At 40.2% G+C, this 22,905-nt stretch overlaps 1 protein-coding gene across 1 annotated transcript in view; it reads left to right on the top strand.

Annotated features, from left to right (window-relative positions):
* The window catches only part of ca10a (carbonic anhydrase Xa), a 550,647-nt gene that overhangs the window by 312,393 nt on the left and 215,349 nt on the right, over window positions 1–22,905 (top strand). The window lies entirely within an intron of this gene.

Here is a 22,905-nt window from a genome sequence, read left to right as displayed (position 1 = left end):
TCCATCTGCACATGACACTCTGTTTTATTGGCTGTTACTGTAGCGTTGCTGATGTTCGGTGGTTACGATCTAAAAGTGAAAAAATACATAGCACACTCACAAAGCTTTCGGCAAAAAACGTAGTGTGGTCCAAGTCAAGAAGAATATCTGACGAAGTAGCTTTTGGACACTGGTGCTTGCATTGAGTGTGCTATGCATTTCCTTGCTATTGCACCTCTACAAGAACTTTGGTGTGTGTTTTCTGTTTGATTTGGTGGTTACGATCTGACAGAGCAGCTCAGAGTCACACTGATGCCACACAAGGAGTGCAGCGGCTTCAAGATCGCACACGAAGACGCGAAGTCGGGTCACGCCTCAACGAAATTGGGGAGAAGCAAATCGCAGCCAAAATCGGGCAAATTCTCCTGTGGTGTTTGGCGACCTTTACAAACCTAGAGCAGTGGGTTCGCAGGACTGATTGCCACTCAGACCAAGTTCTGTCGGTGTGTCCTTAGGCAAGCCACTTCACCCACATTGCCTAGTATAAAAGTGGGGTGGGAGTGATTGGTGGAGGTCAAACAGAGAATAGGTGAATAGTGCAGAACCTCAGCCTCGCTTCTCTCAGTCTGGCCCCATTTGCAGCTTAGCACCACCGGAGTGAATAGAGTGTGGAGTGCATGAATAATAAGTACAGTGAAGAGCTTTGAGAAGCTTTGACAAGTCTGTAAAGGACATTACAAGAAACAGGCACTATGATTATTATTATTATTTTTACAAGTGCCATTAAAACAATTGTAAGTTGAATCTGAAATTGTCAGTATAAAAACCTATTAATATTGTGAATTCAAATTGAAGATTGAAGATTGTAGATTTAGTTTTTGCTGCGTTCTCTACGGAGCTCTGCAGGTTGAAAAGAGACATGTGCTTGGTAAACACAGGATCTCTGAGAAGCGTGTTTCACATTTGCGGTGATACTGTCTGCACGTGGCATTAGTGTCGACTGTTCCGGAGAGTTCCAATGAAAAACATGAACATAAGCAATCACTGAGCTTTGTCTGCCAAGGCCGACCACTCTGCTAATGGAGAGAGAGAGGTTCTGCAGGGACGCTCGTCTCTTTCTCATTTTTCATCACTGAAAAACAAGTGGCTGGATTTTAATAATATTTTTCGGAAATTGCAGCAGTGTCCCTGGGACCACTTATGTTTGTGTGAATGTGGAAAATCATCGAATTGCACTAGAATATTTGGTAACACTTTATAACAACTAGAGAAAATTAGCCCTATCAAAATGTGAACAATGACTTCATTTAATGTTATTAAATTATTAAGAGTGATTCAGCATTTGTAACTGCTTTATTAATGCTCTAACCCTCACCCCAAACTCTAACCCCATCAAACAGACATGTGCTTGTGTCTGCTCTATAGTTATAATCTATGACATCTGTGGATCAGTCTGTTATCATTTGAATCACAACATTCATTTAAAATGATTTAATAAAAGAAACATGTCTGCTTTGTGCTCTATCACTCAGTGTAGTGAAGGCTGCAGTGAAAGTTCTACTGGAGAAATGAAACAGCCACTCCATAAGAGAATGTACCAATACTCAGGGACAGTTCACACTTAGTGTACAGTAGTTCAATAGACCTATAAGTAACAAAGCAAATGCTCCTTTATATCCTTCAGGCAGATGTAAGGCAGTGTCCACCAGAGTCTGAGCAGAACAGAAGAAGCAGCTTGGACGAGCAGCCAGATGTCTTCACTCTAAAACTTTTGTCCAGTTGACTTTTGTCCAACCATTTTCTTCCGCTTATGCGGGGTCAGGTCGCTGGGGTAGCAGTCTAAGCAGGGACTCCCAGACTTCCCTCACCCCAGACACTTCCTCCATCTCCTGTGGTGGGACCCCAAGCATCCCCAGGCCAGCCCAGAGACATAGTCCCTCCAGAGTGTCCTGGGTTTTCCTTGGGGCCTCCTTCCGGTATCTGGAACATCTCTCCAGAGAGGCGTAGAGGGAGGCATCCAGCAGGCCCGAACCACCTCAGCTGCTCCTCTCGTCACAAAGGAGCAGCGGCTCAACTCCAAGCTCCTCTCGTGTGACTGAGCTCCCCACCCTATCTCTAAGGGAGCGCCCAGACACTCCGAGGAGGAAACTCTGCCTCTTTTATCGGCGATCTCATCCTTTCGGTCATTACCCAGAGCTCATGACCATAGGTGAGGGGAGGAACAAAGATTGACGGTAAATCGAGAACTTTGCCTTTCATCACAGCTCCGATACAGCGACCAACGCTGCACCAATCCGTCTGTCAATCTCACGCTCCATCCTCCCCTTGCTCGTGAACAAGACCCCGAGATACTTGAACTCCTCCACTTGAGGCAGTTGTCCAATTGTCCAGTTGACAATTTTTTCTATTATCATGGATCCTACCAGGACGACTGAGGGATTACATAGACAATGAGTGTTAAGTGATACTGCTCTGAAGGGGGAGTGATTTTTGACTCAACAAAAGTTATGAAACATGTTAATACATTGTTTTCAGTGAAAGTGCTATTTTCAGAACAATAAAAGGTAACATGGTGATCTAAATATGTTATCTGTTAGCAGTTACTAACCCATAGAAGTAAAACTGCTTCTTTAAATTAATCTATCATATATTTTCTTTAAGGTCCACCTCATGGTCATGCACAGGGACAAAGTGTTCTGTCTCTCTCATTAAAAAGTAAACTTAGAGAATAGTGTAATGGCGGGGCTGGGCTGACATCAATAGTACTTAGACTTTAACCGCTATGATAATTACTGTGGACACCTCAATCCCAGTGACTAAATGAGCCATAAATGTCTCTCCGATATGTCAGCTACAACTTCCCCAACGATTACCCCGCTGGCCCAGAGGAGGAACAGGGAGCAGATCAAAAAATATCAATAAAAACAGGGTGAGGTACACAGGATCGCGCGGTGGCAGGCGTTTGGTGTGAGCGAGCGTGACGGATCGGCTCTTAAACGGACTCATTGTAATAAAGCATATCCCCTGTTCAGAATAGATGAGGAGCAATGAGCCCGCGGAGGACAGCCTGCGAGTAATGGAGTGTGGGAGCCCGTGTCTCCTGGGGCCGGGCAGGCTGGGGCCCTAAGCACACGACTCAGGGATGATTTTAGCTTTTAGTTTCTACCTGGGGGCCTTTGGTTTGCCAAAAATTAAACAATAAGATGTGTCGAGTGCCTTTGTTTTGGCATTTCATGTTTTAGAACTTTAAAGACGAGAATTTTACTTCTATGGGGTATTAACTGCTAATACATAATATATTTAGATCACCATGTTACTGTTTATTGTTTTGAAAATTCTATATTTGCTTTAGAGTCTGAGCGTTAAGTCACTCCCCCTTCAGAGCGCAATCACAACACAATCAACATGCATCCCGCTAATGAAACTACTGCACATCGCAACAGGTTTGTGAAGTTGTAGTATATAGTTTTGCATCATGTTTTTGTATATTTAAGGAGAATTGTGGTGTGGGAGCCTGGGTGACTTAGGCTTGTGGGCGGAGCCTTGTACAGAATCTTACAGACAAGCATAAGGGCGGTTTGAATTTATTATCTCTTAGTTATTTATTTGTAAAGGGACAGCACATTAATGAATATTTCAAATGTAAATATGTATATGTGTATAAGTCTCTTTACATCTAATGAAAGACCCAACAAGGGTATCAGCTCAAATAATGTCATGGAACTGATACCCAGTTAAGCTTATTTTTTGGACAATAACTTTGGACAGTTTAAAATCAACTAGTTCTGTTTTTCATGTTTATAACACAGTAAAAATTAGGTACATGTACTTGAATATACATTTTAATTTATTTTTTTTTATCCACAAAATGTAATGTGTATCCTCAAATTACCAGTCTGAATTAAGGGGCTCATATTACGTAATCCCCTGATCTCTGTTATAATGTTTCCTCATCACAAAAAGACCTGAAGTTGTGTTTTGTTTCATTTACACATGTTTAACATGCAAAACCTGCACATTTAGACTCAGTTCTTCTCTCAAACATCAAACATGTCATGGTAATACAGGTTTTTACAGGTGTTTTTAAACTCCATACACCAGGGGTCTTCAACGTTTTTCAAGGCAGGGACCCCCAAACTGATGGAGAGCTGGAGCAGGGAGCCCCTACTATATATATGGCATACAATTGTGTTATTAAATTGTGATATTAAACTGGGCCTAGTGTCATGTATAAACAGCTACTCTGTTATTGTACATTCAATACTCGAGGGGGTATTTCCGTCGTTTAACAAGACCAGGCTTATCCTGAAATCCTGAGCTGAAACGAACTCCATCTCCATTAAAGCCAACGTGGCTCATTCCTATCTTCAGTCCCTCGGCAGGTTGATGTCAAATCATCTACAGGGCAGAGAAAAGTACAGCAACAAACACACAAAAGTACACAGCACCAGCACACTCACTGTACATACAACACACAGGGTTCCCACGGTCATGGAAATCCTGAAAAAAGTCATGGCATTTTGTAAATTCAATGAACATTTTGGAAAAGCCATGCAATTTCAATATCTTTTTCACTCAAGTACAGCATTATGTTAAGTTCTCATGAGGCTATTCTGATTATTTCTGAACATCTGCACCTTTTGTTTAAAAGAGACAACAATAAATGTATTTTGAATGTTAAAAAACTATAATCCCAAACCATAAGGTGAGTGGAAAGGGTTAACAATTCAGATTTAGCCCTAAAAGTATGATCAATTCTACACATGTAGGTGCCGTAAAGTCACTTTAGGTCATGAAAAATTCATGGAAAAGTATTGAAATTTTGGCAGTGAAAAAGAGTGGAAACCCTGAACACACTGTACACTCACTATACATATACCTCAGAGTTAAAGAGTTAAACCAACAACCCGTCAATATAAATAATGTCATTTGGTTAAACATGGTGACATATTTGACCACCTAAACATCGCTGTTTTAAAGTTTAGAAAATGCTGCAGAGTTGAAAGTTCTCATATATGAGCTGCTGTTTGACCTGCTGTTCAAAAACACTTTTCACAAACTCCTTTAGAGGACATGGTGCAAGATGATTAAAAATGTTGTATACCAAAATTAAATCTGCATGTGTGATTGATTGTGTTGTCCCAATTAAGAAATTTGTATTTGTCAAATATTCTGTAGTAGTGATAATTAGTGGCCTTTTTGTCTAATAACCTTAAGTGCTTTTTTATGAAAGTTTCATCTAATTTAAGAGGAGTTTTGCTTGTCAGAGTCCAACTTGTAATGCAATAATTTAGGTGCAGCAAAATCATGGAATTTAAATGCGTAATTGCAGAGAATAGGGCCTGGGAGAGATCGCTAGATTACTCAAACATGCATGGATGATGTCTAAAACCTATTCATGACTGTTTTTGATGTGGGAACAGATTTAGAAGAGTAGAAACGCAACCTTGGCAGCAACAGTGGGTCAGTGTTTAAAGCAGGGATCCCTCAACCTGCAGGTCAAAGGATCGTTGTGTCCTTGGGCAAGACACTTCACCCACCTTGACTAGACTGAATGTGGACAGTTTTTAATTAGAGAACAGTGATTTAGTTTTAGCAGGAGCTGTTTTTACTTACGTTGGGGCCAATCCTACAGGCTCAAACTGGATCTGTCATGATTATTACAGTTTATATTGTGATTTTAATGTATTTCTTATCCTGCAAAGCGCCGTAAACCTGCCTCGTCATTTGGTTCGACTGTAAAAGGAGAACGATAACAGTGATCATTTCCCTCGGACGGCGTGGAGCTCGTATGTTGAACAGTTGTACTCAGCACTTCCTTCGCTAATCCCGTCTCTGCTTCTGCTGCACAGGCCCGGAGCTCTTTCTTTTGTGTGAGCGGGTCTAATGAGGTGTCAGCGCGTCGCCCGCCGGGTGTCATGCGGCGTCATCACGGGTCACACGGCTCACATGTCTCGCTGCTCCTGTCGCTGTCACTCCAGCCCGCACCCACAGCGTACACACAGCAGATGGAGAGGTGAAGGGGACCTATGGAGGTTCTGGCAGACTGTAATTTGAACATTTAAAGCAGGCATATTGTGCTTGTGCTTGCTATACAGTTTAAATGGATTTAAACCGCTTTGAGTGCCTTGAAGGTGGAAAAGCATTACATAAAACCTAACCGCTGAATGTAATCTATGAAACCCATGTTATCATTTGACATTTTAAATTGCGATCTAAAATTACTTAATATAAGAAACAAGTCTGTGGTGCACAATGGGATCTGATAAATGTCATCACAACAAAGCGCTGTGTAGCTGTTGGCCCCTCCAGTGGATAGCTGCAAGTTCAGGACATTGGACAGAATAGGTCTGATTTAACCTTGAACACATTAAAGTGTGTTTAATTATTTGCATTCATGTTCTAGATGTCAGATGGAGGGCAGGGGCCTGTGTGAGTCTGTGGGAGATTGATTGTTTTTGAAAGAAATCTCCAAATGTTCGACTCTGTTTGGGATTGACTCCATAAACTTCATATTAATCTTTTGGTTCAGTCTTTTTAGATGATGATTTACGATTATTTGTAGCCAAATTTCGATCATTCAGCCCCACAGCATATGTGACTACTGGAGACACTGATGAACAAATAGTACAAATAGAAAGAACAGACAAATCAAAATCAGCATTTTGCATTGTAAGTTACACTTTGTTGTTTAGAGGCACTGTCATGATGGGGATGTGGTAGTTCTTTTGTGAATTCTGTGTATTATGTGGTCCTGTAATGACTGAAGTACTGAATACTTACTTTAAGGAGGACTTTAAGTTACTTAAATTTGGACTTCCAGGAGAAACCGTATTTTATGGCGCACCTTATTGTAAGGCACAGTATCAATAATGTTGAATTATCTCGTCTGTTTTCGTACATAAGGTGAACTGGATTATAAGACGCATTAAATGAAACAAACAGACGACACTTGAGATTGATCCTTAGCCCAGATGTCCACGATCCATTTGCAAATCGTGGTGTAACTCACCTGGTGTTGCCTCCCTGTCTTAGTGAATGTGGATTATGAATGTGAATGTGGGTGGATCATTTAAACTTGTTTTTAATTTCCTATGAGAAGGAGTCAAATATACATTGAGTAATAATGTGTTTAATGCAGCTTTGCGCACATTTGTTTACATTTTACAGAAACAAAACTTCAAACCACATGGCTCATTTGCATAAACTATAAACACTGAAAATGACCTCGCTCCTTGTGCTCTGATGCAGTTCAGCTTCTGCCGGAATTACTCTGCAAGGCTCCTGACTACAGTAGTCATAATACTCCGACAATCCATCAAGCGGTGCGGCTTCGTAGTTTACCAAAGTTGTACTAAAACATTCAGATGACAGATTTTTGAGCGCCGTGTCCCACATAAAAATGGTTCGAGGTGAGTAATCACAACCAGAATTACCTGAATAAATTGCACCAGATTATAAAATGGATTGTTAATTTTTGAGAAAATTTAAGGATTTTAAGTGCACCTTATAGATGGTAGTACTATATAAATACGGTAGTTTTTTACAACATTTGCAATGATATGAGTAAAATTATTTTAGAGAAAACATATTGTGCTTTTGTCTGCTATATAATTAAAATTACAAATCATTCCAAATACAACTTTAGCAGGTCAATGAGCAGGAAACATCTAAAACACGGTTAAAAGCTCTGAAACCTTAATTTTGCACTATAGTTGTTTTACATCACGTTTTACTTGAGTATTTGACTATTCTGCCCATGTGTGCATCTGATTAGCAGCATTCTACACATCCTATTTTGTCTCTTCTTGAAATGACACACAGTATAGAACATGGAACAGCTTAAATGATGTATGTCCAAAACGTAGCACTATCGCTGGAGTAGTGCTGATGAAACAAAAAGTTGTGTGTTGTAAAAGTCTCATGTGAAAGTGGCTCGTGCTCCTCTCGTGCTCATATCTCTAAGATGAATTGCAATGCTGGACCGTAGACAGTGTAATTTATGGGCCTGTACATGAGAGCTGATAAGACCAGTCCATGAAACACCAATGAAAGCATTTCTCAATGTCTTTAGCGCATCTATCACCCGCGCGTCCGACCTTGAGAACGTGTCCACCCTTTGATTGGAGGCAGGATAATAAACTGCAATAAATAAACAAGCAAAGGGCTCATTTTCACTCTTCAAAATGTTCCACGGCGGGAAGCTCGGACACATGAGTGGGCTGGGGTCACATGACAGCACAACACTGTCTGCAAACTGCAACATAAACATATAACTGCTAATGGTTCAGACCAGTGTAATTACGAGGTCAAAACACATAAAAGAATGACGTATTTTCACCGTCAACACAAAACTAAAGGTGGGGTATTATGCATTATCAACCTTTTTTGAGATTTCTACCATGTTATAACATTGTTCTCTCATCAAAAACTTGCCTGAAGAGGTTTTAGATGTCATCCATGCATGTTTCAGTAATTTAGCGATCTCTCCCAGGCCATATTTGAACCCTCCTTGTGATTAGTAGTACAAGTGTGTACAAAACTCCGCCCACAAGCTTACCTCACCTATACTCCTACACGGCAATTCTCCATAAATATACAAAAACATGATACAAAACTGTACACAGCAACTTGACAAATCTGATGTGATGTGCAGTAGTTTCATTAGTGGGATAAACGCTGATTAGGTTGTGATTGTGCTCTGAAGAGGGAGTGACTTAGCACAGAGAGCAAAGGGAGGGGAGGGAGAGGGTCACAGATGTATGTGAAACCTATAAAACATTAATACATTGTTTTGGGTAAATATAGCATTTTCAAAACAATAAAAGGTAACATGCTGCTCCAAATAGATTATTAGTCAAATGACCCCTCTTTAAAGAAAAATAAATAAAAAATAAAAATGTCTTTGATGTTAGTCATTTTGTGATAAGAGTTCTCAGGCTATGCAACTGTTGACAGGTGGATCGGTGCAGCGTCTGCAGTGATGCGGTCGCTGTATCGGACCGTTGTGGTGAAGAGGTCGATTTACCGTCAATCTACGCTCCTCCCCTCACCTCTGGTCATGAGCTCTGGGTAATGAAGCGGCCGAAATGAGTTTCCTCCGAGACAGGGTGAGGACCTCAGTCACACGGGAAGAGCTCAGAGTAGATCCGCTGCTCTTCCATGTGGAGAGGGGCAGCTGAGGTGGCTTGGACATCTGTTCCGGATGCCTCTTGGGCGCCTCCCTCGTGAGGTGTTCTGGGCATATCCCACCAGAAGGAGGCCCCAGGGAAGACCCAGGACACGCTGGAGGGACTATGTCTCTTGTCTGGCCTGGGAACGCATCAGGGTCCCGCCGGAGGAGCTGGAGGAAGTGTGTCCGGGGTGAAGGAAGTCTGGGAGTCCCTGCTGACCCCGTTACCCAGCCCCAGAAGAAAATGGATGGATAATGGATTAATGAAACAAACGTGAATGAAACAAAACAATACTCCAGATATATTTTTGACGAGGGAACAGAAACATAAGGCAAAACACAAATTTCAGCTTTGCATCATAAGTGTACTTTAAAAATGCATTAGCAAACTGTTTTCTGGTGGAAGGTCTGCCTCTTGCTTGTCTTCATGGATTGGTTTTTCCTTTTCCCAGAATGTTCCTGGTAGTATAGTGCATTACGTTTATCTATCTCCAAGGAGACACGCACAATGCATGCACGTATAGAAGTAAATATGAAATAATGGAACGCCGTCAACACAAATATTATTCTTAACGGAGCACTAATGTAAAATAATAAGCCAGGCCAAGTTTAGCGTGTTAGTGTAGCCCGTATCTCCAAGTCTAATTACACAAACATGCTGACGGCTGCATTAGAAGAGGAGTGACGGCTGCATTAGAGGAGGAGCGAGGTGTTATCACAACGCCACAGCAGCGGCATACGAACCATGTCATTTAAGGGACGCTGCGTGGACGCATTAACATGGACACGGACTGGACACAGCTCATGTTAGACCAGAGCAGAGCGGGCCGGGCTAACCTCACAAACAGGAGATTAGTTTATCTGAAGTTAATTAACATTCTCAGCTCGTGGCGAGAGGCGGTGTAGAGATATTAGAGCCAACTGTAGTTTTCTCATTTAACCCTCTCAGGCTCAAATTAAGTTTTAGTAACAGGAAAAACCTGATATTTGGGGAAAATGATCATATGGGGCAGTAATATACAATCCTGACTTTTTTTTTTGAGAGAGACCTTCACATGCAGTGCGTTCTGGGATGTTGCAGATTTGCAACATTGGTCCGGTGTGGTAAATTAACAGAAGACTGAAAATGATACGAATGCTAACTTTATTTGTATATCACTTTTCACAACAATAAAAACAGTGCAACAGTGCTTTACAATGACAGAACAGAATCAAAACAACTTAGTATAGATCACTTTTTCGTGTGGTACTCCAACAATTTTTATCCTTTGTAAATGAGGAGAAAATTCAGTTTGTCGACTGGACAAAAGTTAGTTTGGTTGAAGACATTTCGCAAGCTCATCCAAGCTGCTTCTTCAGTTCAGACGCAGGTGGACACTTCCATATATCTGCAGGGAGGAGCTAACTAACTGAAACTAATTGACCTGTACAGGGTGTGGGGTCTAATTAGCATAACAAGACCCCACACCCTGTACAGGTCAACAGGCCTAACTAACAAACAGAAACTGTAAACAGGTGCTCAGGGACCGGCCTCCTGCTGGTGCCCAGAGTCAGGACTAAACAAGGGGAGTCAGAGTTTCAGGTTCATGCAGCTAAAACCTGGAACAGTCTGAACATGTGAGACAGACTCTTCTGTGACGCTGTTTAAATCCAGACTCAAAACATTTCTGTTTAACTGTGCAAATAACTGAAAGGTTTTCATTCCGCACTCTTCTCTCCAATTGATGTCTCTCTTTTTAAATTTTAATCTTCATGATTATTTATGTTTTGATTTGTTTTTATTATGATTTTAATGTATTTCTTATTCTGTAAAGCACTTTGAATTACTTTGTGTACGAATTGTGCTATACAAATAAACTTGCCTTGCCTTGGACGACTGAGGGATTCTTCACATATCCTTTGTAAAACACAAAAGTACTTTGCACTTCTGTCAGGCCGTTTGTGTGTAGCCATTCTTACACAGTCTGCATCGTCCACGTTTATCAGCATGGATGAGAAAAAAGGCTCCTGAGTAAAAAAAATATGGATGTGGAGTAAGTAGGTAATTGGCATTTAGCTGTTGCAAATCTGCAACGCCTGCCTGGAGAAAGACTTTTAGTGTCACAGTCATGATTTGTTTATTGAACCATATTGAATCAATTTGAAAAATATGATATCAAGTCAAATCGAAAGCTCACTGTGCCAAGATATGTATTGTATCGTGGCCTATGTATCTTATCGGTAACTTCTTAACAATACCCAGCCCTACTTTGGAAGTGCACGTTATTTGAGATTGACGTGGTTTTTTTCATGGCCAATGCTGAGACTGTTTATTTAGAATCCAGAGAAATGGATGGTCACTTTTGGGTCGATGTGTAAGGCCGATTTTGATCATTTTCCGCATACTAAAGGCCGTCACACACTACAGGAGAATTTGCCCGAATTTTTGCTCAGATTTTTTTCTTCCCGAATTCCGGGAGGCGTGACCCGACTTTGTGTATTCGTGTGCGATTTTGAAGCCACTGCTCCTAGTGTGTGCGGTGTCAGTGTCAGATCGTAAACACCAAACATCAGCAACGCTACAGTAACAGCCAAAAAAACAGAGCGTCAGGGGCAGACGGAGTGACGGACACAGAGACGCAAGATACAAACTCGGGATATAGCGAAAATAATAAGACTTTACTCCTTACTCACCTCTCGTAAAATGCAGCATCTCATCCACATTATCCATAGAAACTGTCCTTCGCAAATAATGACATCCAGTCCACAAAACAGCGCTATTACTCCAGTTTAAGGCGTTGTTTAAAAGTAAAAAGGCAAGAGTAGTTCCTCACGTGTGTCTGTTTACATTCACACGGCGTACGGATCGAGGTGAAGCTCTGTCAAAACGGAAGAAGCTACGCGGATGAGTGACAAAACACATTCACTCTAAAAAAAAAATAAATAAAAAAAATTGCAATGGACATACAGTGATGTTTGAAATGTTTTTTTTTTTTTTCTTGAATGATTTGAGGCGTCACACATCTCATCCAAGCATTTAATTGAACAATTTCCATGCAAAAGAATACATTTTCTGAATATTCATGTTATAAAAATGTAATCCAATGTATATCTGATTACAGTGACTAATTACTTGTTTTCTTTCTTTTTTGTCTCCTCTCTTGCTGTGGCCTGACTGACAACAATTCTTCACCACTTCCTCCTAAAAGGTAAGAAACTGTTATTTTAATGCGATTTTTGTTGTGCCTTGACTAAAAATAATGACTTGGCATGATACTTTCCTGTAATTTTCAACCACAAACTCTCAAAATAGAAATCATTTTCATCTCGTAAATGTGAATACTTGTCCCTGGATCATTTTGGCGTTTCTCTCTACTTTGATATCGTGTTTTTACCTCGTTGTACTTTGCAGAGGTGGGTAGTACTTGTGTAATATGTGGGTAGTAACTTTAAAATAAACTTTTCAGACACCATACTTTGACTCCGGGTTCCCACGGTCATGGAAATCCTGGAAATATCATGGATGAATGTCATTTTTTTGTCATTAAGTGGCTCATACCGGGGCGGGTTTCAAGGAACAGTGCTGCTTATTTGAAGTCAGGGAGAATAAAAATGGGGGTAAACATTGTTGAGACAGTTCATTCCGAGTGCATTATTTGGAACAGGAATATTGTAAAGTATATTTTAAAAACATTTAGGAGGTAATGAGGAGGTGCAAATCTGTTCTGAATTAAAATGGAAAAGCTTTATTCCTGAATACAATCTACTGTACTCTTTTATCTTACCCCATTTAAGGGACTGTGTAGAGGTCTGGGGAAATTCTTATAAAAGTAGCACAGACGTATTGTTTAAATGACAAAAAAAAAAAAAAAAAACAATAGGAATAGCTCACTTAGTCGGAGAACATACAAATGCACTTTTTTGCCAATCAAAAGATACTGAAATTTGGGGACCTTGTAAAATTTAAAACATGCCGAATCTTATTTAAAAGGACAGTTTGGAATTTTGGACATAGAGCTTCATTTCCTAGTGAGTCAGAGTGTTGGAGACGTGTGGAGACACTTAAGAAAAAAAAAGCAAATATTCCATCCAGTCCTTGTATTTGCAGAGGTCGCTGGTGCTAGGCTAGTGCATGTCAATGGCCATAGTTCTCCTGCCACTAAAAACAGTCTTACCCACTCCACAAAACACCCAAAGCAAAACAATTAACACCCGAGTGTCCAAGAGAATAATGTTAGAAGTAAAACTCGTGGCGAGAGTGCATTTGAAGGATTTCTGTCTGAGCAGCAGCAGTGAGTTGTTCTTCCTGATAGAAAGTTTGGCAGCGGCGGACTGATATATGAGAAAATAGTCCCTCAACATGCGACGATTCATGCGATGCAAGGTTAGTTTTATTTCAAACATTATTCTATCGACACAGACATTTACATGGACAGTCTGGTGTAGTAATAGATTTGTTTTGGGTGTTATTGTGGAGTGTGTAAGACTGTTTTTAGTGGCAGGAGAACTATGACCTTTGACATGCACTAGTCCTAGCACCAGTGACCTTTGCAAATACAAGGACAGGATTGAATATTTTTTATACACTCCAACACTCTGGCTCACTTGGAAATTATGTCCTATTTCTAAAATTCCGAACTGTCCCTTTAAAGCGAAATTCTACCTGCTCCCAGATAACATTCAAAAACTGTTCTGCACAAATGAATTCAAATACAAGCTGAGAGGTCAAATTAATAAAAAAAAAAAAATTAAATTCTCTTAAACCCATCTCAAAATGTGTGTTACAGACATGGAGCAGACTTATGGAATAGTTTAGATGAACATATCAAAGCTTGGACTAACCTGATGTACTTCAAAAAACAATATAAAAATCAAATCTTTGATACGATCATAAACAATACATTTTCTGCCGTCTTTATCATTATTATCATTATGATTAGGTTGTACGACCATTCCGGAAACAAAAATGAATATATGAAGAAAAAAAAAAAAAAGGAACTGTACTTCTGTTTGAGGGTTTAGTATATTGAACAATTTGAGTCATGATTAAAAAAAAATAAAAAGTCTAACACTGTAGAAGCCTTTGAAAAAGAGTATAAAGCGTTATGTTTAGAGAGATATAAATCTCTGGAATGAATGATTCATTATGCATAAGCATTCAGTTTGCTTTGTTTTAATTTATATTTTGTCTCTTACATATGCAGTAAGTCCTAAGTGAAATTGTAAATGCAAACTTGCTGTTCATACACTTTCTGCTTTTCTTTCTTGGTCATTGTTTAATATGGTCTGGCATTAGAAGTATTTTTTACTTCAGCATAGACCCTTTTGGTCATGATCCATGAGGTTATAGTCTATGTTTTGTTTTGTTTTCTTTTGTAGTGCTGCAAAATGACAGAATAAAAAAACTGGATGGATGGATGATTAAATTGTTATCCAGTTAGCTCATCTAATAGGCCTGTTGTTAATACCTTGAATATTCAACCTGGGCGTGTTACAGGTCAGAGTCAGACAGTGGTTAGAGCAGTTGTCCCCAACCCAAGGGCCGGAGAATCGATCACCAAGTTTTGCTGTTGTGTCCTTAGGCAAGACGCTTCACCCACCTTGCCTAGAGTGAGTGTGTGTGTGTGTTGGTGATGGTGGTGGGAGGGGCCTATGGCACAGATTGGCAGCCTTGCGTCCATCAATCTGATTCACTGGTGTCATTGGTTTTAACTACTGTATATAGTAGGTAAAAGAATAACAGATCTTGTCATTTTAGATTAATATTGTGATTTAAAATGAACAACATGTAAAATAAGAATCATATATTGAAACACCAGAAAAAAAATCAATCAATTAAAAAATAAATAAAATAAAAAAATAATAAAAATAATAAGATTTTAAGGTGCTACTGTCCTGCAATCATTGAAGGACTAATCTAAGACTTTATTTTAATTTTCTATTTTCTTATTTATGTATTTGTAAAGAGACAGCACATGTTAATGGACATTTAAAATGTGAATATGTAAAGATTATAGTGAGCATGGGTAGTTTCCATCTTCAGTCCCTCAGCAGGTTGATGTGAAATCATTTACAGCAGTGATCCCCAACCCCTGGACCGGTCGATAAGTTTGGTCGACATTTGGTTGACGTTTGGTACCGGGTGTATGAGTGTGTGTGTGTGTGTGTGTGTGTGTGTGGATGGGTGAGTGGTTCCTTGATGTAAAGAGCTTTGAGTGACGTGGAAAAGTATGAAATAAAAATGACTGTTAATTTAGATTATTTTATTTTACTGTAGTATCTTGACTAAATCCATTGTATGTTTGTTTGTGGATCCTGACTTAGTTTTTTTCTTTGGTTATGAGGCTTTTGATCACAGTTTGAATCTAAACTTCTGAATGAAATGCTTTACATTGTCCGTATCACAATCAGATCAACATATTGAACCTTTCCGTTGAGTGGCAGTTTGTCATGTTAGCTCGACGGTGCATCTCTAAGCTACATAAGCCGAGCACCAGATCCGTAGTGAAGCGTGGGTAATACTGCGCTCGCTCCTACTGCAAACTCTCGTGTTAATTGCCTATTCAAATGAGCTGCTCTGTCAACAGGGCTTTTGGCTGTGGCACTTCATCTGCTGTACATTTTAATGGAAAGCGCCGGGAATTATGAGCTCGGAAGCTAATAAAGCCGGAATAGTGCTGATGCTGGCATTCCGTGGCGGGGTGAGTCATGTGACCGCCGCGGGCACACTAGGAGGAGCGTGGCGTGGAGGAGGGACTGCCATTATAACCACCGGGCCCAGGACAGTCAGCGCTGCACGTCTGCTCCAATCAGAGGAGATGTGCCGAGGCAGCCTGACGAGCTCATTCACAGGAGCGCCGAGCCTGTGCAGTCAGTGGGGCTGTGAAGGCTGCTCACTTATTCATGAGGTGTCTCCGGATTGAAATCGTTGAGTTTTATGTCGGATGCCCTCTCAGTTGCAACCAGCAACTCAAATAAAAGGTCTGAAGTCAGGTCAAGAAATTGTTGGTGATGACATACTGATTGTTTAGTCAACTAAAGCAGACAGGAAGCTGAAACTGGGAAAAACTGTTCAGTTTTGACCATGTTCCTGACCCAAACAGTACACACAAAAATACAACCACACTATTTTATACTAAAAGTGCTAGGAAAAGTTAAAGTTAATAAAGGTAAATTCACAAATCATGATTCACTCTCATGTCTTTAGTTACCCCACCACTAGGACTGGGTATCATTATGAAGTTGCCGATATGATACATGCCTCGATACACGATACGTATCTCGATACAGTGCAGTTTTGGTTCGATACAATATATCTCAAATCAATTCAATACGTTTCAGTAAAAAATAAAAGCCAAATGATGGCTGTGACACAAAGGCTCCATCCACATTTGTACGTATTGGAGTCGTTTTTATTATGGGTGCAGTGTTCGTTCACACTAATCCGATGGAAAACAGCTCCAGAGATGGAACGATCTGGTGCTTCCACGAATTCATCTGAGTACAGATGTGATCCTGCACTGTGTGGATGCCTGAAAACACTGACGTAGGAGCTCTAGTCGCATCCTTATTGGACCACGTCACTGTGATTTGAACCATCTCCAACGCGACAGAAGCACAGAACAGACTCACCATCAGCAGAACACCCCTCTGTCACAGAAAGAACACTCATATTCCACTGAGTTGTGTCCTTTAAAAAAAAAAAAAAGGTCAGCCCTATGTTCCCTCATTTCTAAGACTTTTTAAAAAAAATATATATATTGTTATTATTTCTATCTTTCTCTCTCTTTTATTTTCTCTCTTTTTTCATTGTTCTCAAAATGAATCTCTAAGTCAAATCATTTTATTTTTTTTTTTATACCAAATTTAAAGGAATGATTCAGAGTCATTTCGACCTCAGCTCCTTTGCAACTGCTGCTGGAGAACAGTTTGGGTGTAACTGATTAAAAAATGAGAAATGGGAATAAATTCTGATGCAAACTGATGAAAGGACATGTGGGATTATAGGGCCTACATTTTGGGGGGAAAAAAAAAATACAGTAAATAAACTTAGAAAAAAGGGAGCATAGGGCTGAGGGAACATAAAAATATGTCTCCCCTAAAAACACATTACTGGTCTATGTTTTACACTCAAAATATGGCTGCCAGAAACAGAAATGTATGTTGGTGACTATAGGTTACCATGGCAACGATCTCTAGCCTTTAATAATCCCTCATTGGCTACTGGCTGAGCTTGTGGCTTGTGGGCTGTGGAGTGGGCTCGTGCTATTATCCATAAGAATGGTCTGATTAGGGCCAGGGAGAGATCACTAGATGACTCAAACATGCATGGATGACAGCTTAAACCTCATATACTTTACGTTCATTGTTTGCGTCTGTACCTGACAGGGTCCATGTGCCTGGGCTTATCCGTGTATGAAGCTGTTCTGTGGAGGCTACAGTTTCTCATGATTGAAATACAAATAGGACACGTTTTTTACATCATTTCCCCGAGAGAGACTTCTAAGCATTATCACTGCAGCCACTCGCAGAAAGGATTGGTAATTTCATTCATCACTGGCTTGTGTTGTGTGGTGGAAAATGTGTGAATGCATTTTTTTTTTCACCACAGAACAAGACAATGAAGCTTGTCAGTTTGACGCAGAGTTTGTGTCAAAAGACGCACACGTTTTCTGTTAAAGGAACAGTACGAACAATAGACACAAAAGCTTTGGAAGAGAACTCTGTTGACATGATATGATTGAACTCAGCGTTGCTCTTTGGCAGGAGAAAGCTAAAGTTCAATATTATGATCAACTTAAAAAATCCAATCCACTTCATTTATATAACACATTTTATGAAGTTTCCAAAGTGCTGCACAGACACATTAATACAATAAAAGACAGTAAATTATAAATATGCATAAAGCTAAAAATGATTAAAATAAATAATAATAATAATTAATTAAATAAAAGACACAGATGACCACACAACTCACGTTAAAAGCTACAGAGTAAAAGTGAGTCTTAAGACGAGACTTAAAACTCTCCTCTGTGGGGGCTGTTGGGACGTGGGGGGGCAAAACGTTCCAGAGTTTAAGGCCAAGCACAGAGAAGGTCCTGTCCTCCTGGTTTTAAGTCTTGTCTTAGGCACCACGAGTTGGAGCTGGACCTCGGACCTCACAGCGCACGGGGGAGTAAATCTGGATGAGGTCTGAGACGTACTGTGGGGCCAGTCCATTCAAAGCTTTAAAAACAAACAATAAAATCTTAAAAATCAATTCTAAATCAAACAGGAAATCAGTGCAAGGATTGGTGTGATATGTTCTTGTTTTTTGGTTCTAACTGCAGACGGGAAAGTGTGTTTTGAGAGATGCCTGTGTAAAGTGTGTTGCAGTATTTCCGACATGATGAAACAAAAGCTAAAAACTTAATTTTAGGATGCTGCTTATGTAAAAAAAAGAAAAAGAAAAAGTGTGCTTTGTTTAATATGTACTGGGTCCCATGCATCATATGGCAAAATGTACATAGCCTACTTCAGACATGTCAAACTCAGGCCTGGGGTCCAAATTTGGCCCACGATATAATTATATTTGACCCGCCAGATCATAACAAATCAGCTACAGATAGACTATAGAGACATTATTTATATAAAGTTATTATTTTATATTGTACTTGTTTTGGATTCAATGTTTAAGCAAAACTATCACTAAACATTTATTTTAATAAGAAAATATTTAACGTTACAGATCGAAACTCGAAAGAAGATAAAACATGCAGATGTTGTTGAAATTTTTCAATAAATATTTAGTTTGGCCCACGACTTAGTCCCAGTTTTTAATTTTGGCCTCTGTGAATTTGAGTTTGACTCTCCTGGCCTACGTCATCATGTGTTGTTGATCCAGGAAGCTCCTCTGTATTTCGATGAGGCTTTCAACAATAATACATTTTCTTTTTTGACTGCAGTGTGTAGCACTTGCACTGCAGGGCAAGAAGATTCTGGGTTCGGTGCCCAAATCACCCAGGTCTTCCTCTATGGAGTTTGCATATCCTCACTGTGTCTGGGCACATTTCCTGTGGGCATTCTAGTTTGTTAACGGTGCTAACTGGGGTTTGTGTGGAAGCCAAAGGGAAAGCACCCAAACCAACTAAATCTGTACTTCAGCCAATTTTAGCGTCAATAAGGACTATTTTATCTGTGTAAAATGCATAGAGGGAAACACTACCAATCCATGTATCACTCATTCATTAGTTTTTTCTCAAAATAAAACCAAAAATATGAAAACATATAAACAAAAAATTTCTTCATTGGTGATCTTGGTCATCTTGGTGTTCGTGGCCGAAAACTTTGAAACAGAATGATGAATAGAACATCTTTTATAGTTTGTTAACACAGTTTCAGCCACACAATAGAACACATACGATTACATCTACAAATCTGACTATTGGGACTTTTCTCAGCACAAAACAAACATCTGCAGCTCGTGTCTGAGGAGATTTCAACAGCACCAACAGCCCTGCGATACCATCTCATTCCTCTGCCCCCGGCCGGGTTTAAACTAATCCTCTAAACCCAATTTAGCATGCCCACTGCGCCAGCCACTTCCACAGCCTCCGAACATACATCCAGCTTTGTCCTGGAATAACCCGATCACCGGTGGAGAAAGACCAGATCACCAGTGAAGAAAGAGCAGATCACCAGAACACGTCACTAATCCGCGCATAGACTCGTCTTTAGGCCGGGATAGAACTGGCAGCGAGCTCAGATAACAATAAGAAGGACCCGGCGGCGGTGAGGTGATGGGACACGTTTCAAGCACTGCTATTCACTTACAGATAACTGAGCTGCGAGATTCTATGGAGGTTTAGAAACAGATGTACAAGAGATTACGTAAGATGGGACGGGGAAAGAGGATTTGGGGAACTATTAAGACCGGATGTGTTCTTTAAAGTGGTGCAAGTCTATGTTTTTCTTGTCACGTCACCCGCACGAGTCCGTGGAAACAGAAAGTTAAAACCATACTTCAGCTTTTTATGCAAACTAATTTCATGCCACACTAAGGAAGGTAATAGCCAAAGGAGCAACATTTCCATAGAAACAAGCCAGTACAAATCAGCTTTTCTTGTGTAAGTTTAATGAATTTTTACATGGCCTCCTGACAAATAAAGAATAAAGTATCAAACTAAGCGGAAGTAAGAGAGAGAGAGAGAAAAAAAAAAATCACATTAGGGTAAAAAGAATCATACTGTATACCATACACCTATCTATGTTTACCATATTTTTTGGACTATAAGGTGCACCGGATTATAAGGCGCAATATCAATCCGTGTATCATTTATTTATTCGTTTTTCAAAATAAAACCAAAAATAAGAAAATGGAAAAAACAACAGTTTTCTTAATTATTTGTCTCCAAAACCAAAATGAATAAAACAGATAATGATTTGTTTTTTTTCAGTTTTCAATTTTGTGTTTACATGAAGAATGGAAAAAACGGATAACGGCCGTTTCCCGTTTACGTGACTTCCGTGACTGTGATGCCGGACTTTTGCACTGCGTACGGACTGAACCAGGACTGATCCAGGCCCGGGACCAGACCGAGACTAACACCAGGCCGAGTCTAAGACCAGACCGGGACCAAGACTAAGACCAGACCAAGACTGAGACCAGACCGGGACCAGACTGGGACTGAGACCGAGACCAGGCTGGGACCAGAAGGAGAGCAGGATGGTCAGAGCCCATGGCAGGGCCGGAGCTCGAAACTGAGGCTCGGGCCCCACGGAGGCACGGAGTCAAAGCTCAGAGTCCACTCTGGTCCTGCTCTGGTCCTGCTCTGGTCCAGCTCTGGTCCCGGTGTGGTCCCAGACCTGGGTCAGTCTTGGTTCAGCCCGTATGCAGTGCAAAAGTCCAGCATCATAGTCATGGAAGTCACGTAAACGAGAACGTAAACGTATCCATTTTTTACATTCTTCATTTAAACACAAAATCAAAAACTGAAAAAACGAATCGCTATCTGTTTTTCCATTTTGGTTTTGGAGACAAATAATGAAAAAATCAGTTGTTTTTTTCATTTTTGGTTTTATATTGAAAAACGAAAGAACAAATGATACACGGATTAATATCAATAATGTTGATTTCTCTCGTCTGTTTTCATACATAAGGTGCACCGGATTATAAAGCGCATTAAGTGAAACAAACGGACAACACTTGAGACTGATCCTTAGTCCAGACGTCCATGGTCCATTGGCAGATTGCAGTGTAACTCGTGTCTCTCTGTCTTGGTAAATGTGTATTATAAATGTGAATGTGGGTGGATCACTTAGGTTTTTTTTTTTTTTATTTCCAATGAGGACGACTCAAATATACATTGAGTTATAATGTGTTTAATGCAGCTTTGTGCACATTTGTTTACATTTTACCGAAACCAAACTTAAAACCATATGGCTCATTTGCATAAACTATAAGCACTGAAAAAAACTGCTCATTCTGGTAGCCATGACAGATTTTTGAGCGCCGTGTATCACAGGAAACGGGTTCGAGGTCAGTAAGCACAACCAGAATTACCGTATTTTCCAAGCTATTAGACAGCATCTAACTAACAGCATCAAAAAACGACCACGCACCCCGCAATCCAGAGCGCCCTATACACGAATCCACTCAGGTGTCCCAGCACGACTTCAGTAAACTACAAAGCCGCAAACACACACAGAGCTGACAAAAGCGAAAAACACCCACAGACACACTCATCACTCCACGCCGACGAGGAACGGAACGGAGCAACGAACCAAAAAAGCGAGTGCAACGTGCCACTTCTAGACACAACTGAACAACTGAGTCACTGCGAACACGCCGACAATCCGTTGGTCCCAGACAGCACCCTCCCTACACGCCACAACTGAACAAAGCCCAGAGTCACCGTGAACGAACAAACAAACAAAACCACTCACCCATCCAACTGTTGTGTTTCCTTTAAAGTCCAGTGCGGTTTATTTGTGAAAATAAGTTCAAAAATAGACCATTTAATGACAGTGCGCCTTATAATTCAGAGCACCTAATAGCCCGGAAAATACGGTAATACATAAGGCGCACTGGATTATAAGGAGCACTGTTGATTTTTGAGAAAATTTGAGAAAAAGATTTTAAGTGCACCTTATAGTCGGAAAAATATGGTAAATCACTTCCATATAAATAGAAGCCCAGTGTATGTGACTTCTTTGATTTGGACTTGCACTAGCTGATTTTCCTGATGGAGGACCTCCCATCTGCTTGTTTCCATGGAGACACCATTGGTTTGCCTGGAATGTTCCAATTATAATAGTTTAAACATATTTATCCCCATGAAAACAAGCAGGGGGCTTTAACTGGGCCAAGTCACCAAGCTGATAAATTCCATCCAGGATATTGTCGTAATTTACAGGCAATAATGTTTCAACATCATTTTATTTGATCTTTATTGACATTCAAGGGCACATCTTGAAATAGTGATTCATTAAAGGTACTGTAAACTAGGGCTGAACAAATTTAAGAAAAAAGTGAATTGCAATTTTTCTGGCAAATATTGCAATTTTGATTTCATCCATGATTTTTTTTTTACAAATCAAGTGTCAGTGCACATGAACATTTGCAAACATCACAGAAACGTACATCATACCAGAGTCCAGCACTGACAATTTAACACTTGACCATAAAGCCCAATTTACGCAGACAATAAGGGCTGTGACTGGTCGTCTCAACCAAAGCTTTACAGACATTTCCTCTACTCCACTTTTCTTTCTTTCAATATAGATTGAGTAATAAT

Source organism: Boleophthalmus pectinirostris, unplaced genomic scaffold, assembly GCF_026225935.1.
Source record: "Boleophthalmus pectinirostris isolate CB_2022bp ecotype Guang Dong unplaced genomic scaffold, ASM2622593v1 HiC_scaffold_14, whole genome shotgun sequence".
Lineage (NCBI taxonomy): Eukaryota > Metazoa > Chordata > Actinopteri > Gobiiformes > Gobiidae > Boleophthalmus > Boleophthalmus pectinirostris.
Note: the sequence above shows the minus strand (reverse complement) of the source record. Positions and strands in the feature narration are given on the sequence as shown.